Source organism: Eschrichtius robustus, chromosome 5 (genome assembly GCF_028021215.1).
Source record: "Eschrichtius robustus isolate mEscRob2 chromosome 5, mEscRob2.pri, whole genome shotgun sequence".
Lineage (NCBI taxonomy): Eukaryota > Metazoa > Chordata > Mammalia > Artiodactyla > Eschrichtiidae > Eschrichtius > Eschrichtius robustus.
Window position 1 is genome coordinate 29,608,636 of NC_090828.1, and position 4,866 is coordinate 29,613,501.

Here is a 4,866-nt window from a genome sequence, read left to right on the forward strand (position 1 = left end):
AGTTCTCCCAAGGAGAATAGAGGTAGTACACCCTTCCTTCCACATTGATAAATACTGTTCTAACTTAAATAAAATATTTACATAATTAAGTGCTAGCATGTCAAATTTTCTTTCTTAAAGTCAGATGCACATTAACAAGTAAAATCTAAAATAGAGCAAAAGAAATCTGAAAAAAAAAAGAATCGCTATGCTGTACACCTGAAACTAACACAATATTGTAAATCAATTTTACTTCAATAAATATATATGCATATAATCAGAAAAAAATTTTTTTAAGTAAAATAGAGTCAAAGAAACCAAGACCCAGGGTACTATAGGAGATTCATAGAGGGGCAGGGAACGTTTCTGACCTTCAGAGCATCTTTAGTGATGGGTATTTCAGCTGCTATGTCTTCTTCAGTGGAAGGAGGGTGAGTCTGGCTGACAAGAAAGAAAACCCATGGGTGGGATTTGGTAAAGAGGGACTTTTTGTTAACTTAAGAGATCTTCCTCCATCAAAGCCAAGAGTCTCTATTTCTTTTACAATAATTTCTTCTCCATCCTTCAGATGCTCTCACATTCTCTGTAAATCTTCCCCCTTTTCACACTAATCCATAATGATTTACTGCTCTCTGAACTACCATTATGCTGGAGTGGTTAAGATCTGCGGGTCTTGGGATCAGTCAGGTTTGAGTTTGAATTCTCGTCCTGATATAAATTTATTGAGTGAATGCTGGCAAGTTATTTAACCTCTCAGAGCCTCAGGGTCATAAAACCTAATATTCATAGACCATTGACTCCACATCAGGCACTGTTTCAAGCACGATACTTACATTTTCTCATTTAATATCAACTCTATCAGGTAAGTTTTTCCATGATGATTCTTTTTTTTTTTTGAATAAAAAAAGATTTTTCATTTAATACTGAATCTTTGAATTTATAGACATATGAAAAAAGGCTAATATACTGGAGTGAAAATAAGCCAACATCTCAAAGATTACTTGACTTTTTAATTTGTTAAAAATGCAAAAATTCACTGAGTACATACAAGGAAAAAACATGGAACACTTCATGAATTTGCGTGTCATCCTTGCGCAGGGGCCATGCTAATCTCTTCCGTAATGTTCCAATTTTAGTATATGTGCTGCCGAAGCAAGCACTCTGTGATGATTCTTATTTCATAGATGAGGAAATGGAAACAAAGAGAGGATCATCAATGCTCAAAAGTCCTATGGCTGGTAGCGGAGGCTGGACACACCGTCTCCCCACACCTGTGCACTTGTGAGTTGTAGTTAGGATTGATGACATCCTTAGCATGGTCCCCGGCACAGAGCAAACACTTTGTAAATGGAAATTATAACTACTAAGTGTCTATGTAGATTTTATTATCCACCACTTAACACTTAGATGTTCCCTTAGCTCTGTATCTGTCCCATCTTCCTACCGTCTTACAGTGTCCCTGGAGAAGGAGTCAGTCTCTTATCTAATTCCTCATAGCACGATGCTGGGAACCTATGTGCCAGTGTACATGGACTAGTGATAATTCTAGACTGAAGCAGTGGCAGTGGCTGTGGGTTTTCCCCAGTTTAATCCAAAGGGACCAGCAGCATGGCGGAGCATGTGCTTACACGCATTCTTGTCTTGTCATAATATGTGCTGGCTTGAAAACATGGATGAGTCACTGACACTGCCATAAACCAGAGAGGGAAAGAAGGAAAAAGAGAAAGACAGAACAAGAAAGGAGGCAGGAGTGGAGGAGGGAGGAAGAGAGGGAGGTAAAGACAAAGAGAAACTCTGTCTCTTTTCGGAGCACCTTTAAACATCCTGAAGAGAAACTGGGATATTCATCTATTTGATGACATTTCCTCTATCTGTGTCAAACCCCACCTTCCAAGGGTGATTTCAGTTTGTATTAAGCACCAAGTAGGGAAAACTTTTATCCCTTTTAAACATCAGACAGTGGCAAAACAACCAAGACTGTGGCAGTCATGAAACTCCCATTCTGCTCTAACAGAGTTGGTATTGCCACCTCAGGAATTGGAGATGGAAGTCCTCTGGGAAGTTGTCAAGGAGGTTCTATTTTTGGCCCCCAGTCTGTTGCCACAGTGATTAGAAAAAGCTGTCCAGAACACAAGAAACGGTTGAGGGCATCTGAAATACCCATGAAAGGGACACGGAAGGCACTCACATGTGTCAGATGGAGAAGACAATTTGAAACAAAAAATAAATCTGGAGGCAGATTATTTAACATTCATTTATGCATTCATTCAACAAATATTTGCTGAGTGCCTATTTGGTGCAAAGCCCTGCACGGGGCGATCCTATGGAGGATATAAATATTAAACAGGCTCAACTCCTGCCCTTATCTTACAGTCAAGTGGGGGAGATAAGACATGCACATATTTATTATTTAGTGGTGTCATGTAAACGTCTGAGGTGGAAATCTGTGGGCTAAAAGGCTATATTAGTCATTCCACAGAGAGTGAAGACACAAATCAACCTGGCCCACGGCGTCATCAGCCGGCGCATGGCATCAGCCTTCTGGCCTTTCCATAAACCAGTAGCACACAGGTCCTGTGCTGCAGACCCAGACTCTCAGGAAATGCAGTTACTCAAGTCCTCTCTCCTTCAAAGGGAGCAATGGCTGCATAAATTACACTGAAAAGCCTGCATTCAATGGCAGAGGGTTTCAAAACCCTAAAATGGGCAGATTCAGAATTTCAGGGAGGCAGTGTCCCAAGGTGGTTTAGCACAGAGGCTTTGGAGGTGCAGTCCTGGGTTTGCTTCTCAACCCTGCCTGCTGGCTCCTTGACAATGAACCTCTCCAAACCTCTGTTTCCTCCTCTTTAAAATGTCAGTAGAGAAGATTCTCTCATACAACCTGCTCTGAAATAGAGTACACAGGAAAAGACATTGGTAATAAATAGAGTGCTCAAAAGGCAGACATTAAAGTTGACAAGGTCATTTTGGGTTCACAGCATTCTGTACTACCATACTAGGCTCTAGTCCTGTAGTCTGTCCTCGATTCTTCCTTTTGTGATGTGTGATACTTGGTTAGCCATTTCATTGTTCTCTTCCTCACTTTTTTTTTGTTGTTGTGGTAAAATACACCTAACATAAAATTTACCATTTTTACTATGTTTAAGTGCATAGTTCAGTGGCATTAAGTACATTCACATTGTTAATGCAACCATCACCACCATCCATCTCCAGAAACTTTTCATCTTCCCAAACTGAAACTCCATACCCATTCAACATTAACTTCCCATTCCCCTCTTCTTCCAACCCCTAGCAACCACTATTCTACTTTATGTCTCTATGAATGAGACTGTTCTAGGTGCCACATATAAATAGAAGTATACAATATTGGTCGTTTTGTGCCCAGCATATTTCACTTAGCATAATGTCTTCAAGGTTTATCCATGTTGTAGCATGTATCGTAATTTCTATCCTTTTTAAAGACTGAATAATATTCCATTGAATGTGTATATCACATTTTGTTTATCCATTCATCCATTGATGAATACTTGGGTTATTTCCACCTTTTGGCTACTGTGAATAATGCTGCTGTGAACATCAGTGTATAAATATCTGTTCAACCCTTTTTCATTTTTAAAAACAATGTCTTAAAAATATTATGCTGTATTTTTAAAACATCTTCTTATCCTTCAGACTGACAATATATTGATCAATAAGTTAGTTTCTCTTTAAACTATTCTGTGATCATGGTGGGAATATCAAGAAAGTTATTTTATTTTGGTCCTATAGAGTGTTCTTCAGTAAATCTTTATCATTGTAAAGCAAACACCCTTATAACCAGCATAAGTTTTGTTAATACAGATTGGCTATATTTTAAAATAAGTTACTAAATATAGAAAAAATTGGCACATATAGTATTGTTGAACTTGAAGAAGTATTACATTTTTCCTATAAGTAAATAAGGCATATAGAAAGAGGAGTTGGCTAACAATGGCCCATGGGCCAAAATTCAACCCACTGTCTAGTTTTTTTATGGCCTGCAAACTAAGAATGGGTTTCATATTTTTTTAATGGTTGAAAAGATCATAAGAAGTCTAAAACGTCATGACATATGAAAATTATACAAAATTCAAATTTCAGTGTTCATAAATAAAGTTTTATTGGGACACAGCCACACCCACTCATTTATGTATTGTCTGTGGCTGCTTTTGAGCTACAGTGGCAGAGCTGAACAGTTGTGATAGAGACTGCATAGCCCTCAAGTCCTAAATATTTATGATATAGCCCTTTAGAGAAAAAAATTTGCCAACAGCTGATATAAATCATTGATCTAATTTCACTTCCTCATTTATAGTTGAGAAGACCAAGGCCCAATAAGCATCCTGTCAGACTGGAGATCACAAAGCATAGAGTCACTAAAAGAAATCCAGCTGTCCCAAAAGGCCACCCTGAGTTCCTAAACCATATGCCAGTGTATTCCTGGGTTAAAGCACAGTGGCTTACCTTCCAGCTGTACATCATGAACTAAAACCATCACTGCATCACATTAATAATGCAAAAAAGTCTGTCTCTGTTCTTAAATTCCTCTGCTGAATGCTAGGGCAAAAAAAGAGATGTATGCTTAGTTGTTAACTTCTTTGTGAGGGTCGCGTTGGTTCATATCTTTTTTTTTTCGGCTTTTTAAAAATTTTACTTTGTCTTTTTTTTTATACAGCAGGTTCTTACTAGTTATCCATTTTATACATATTAGTGTATATATGTCAATCTCAGTCTCCCAATTCATCCCACCACCACCACCCCCGCTTTCCCCCCTTTGTGTCCTTATGTTTGTTCTCTACATCTATGTCTCTGTTTCTGCCTTGCAAACCAGTTCATCTGTACCATTTTTCTAGATTCCACATATATGCG

The 4,866-nt window shown here is 38.3% G+C and overlaps 1 non-coding gene across 1 annotated transcript; it reads right to left on the reverse strand.

The window, feature by feature from the left end:
* Nucleotides 1–1,032: 1,032 nt before the first annotated feature.
* LOC137765569 (U6 spliceosomal RNA) lies at nucleotides 1,033–1,139 on the reverse strand. Its single transcript, XR_011074215.1, has one exon. It is a non-coding gene; the product is annotated as a U6 spliceosomal RNA (small nuclear RNA).
* Between the last annotated feature and the right edge of the window lie 3,727 nt (nucleotides 1,140–4,866).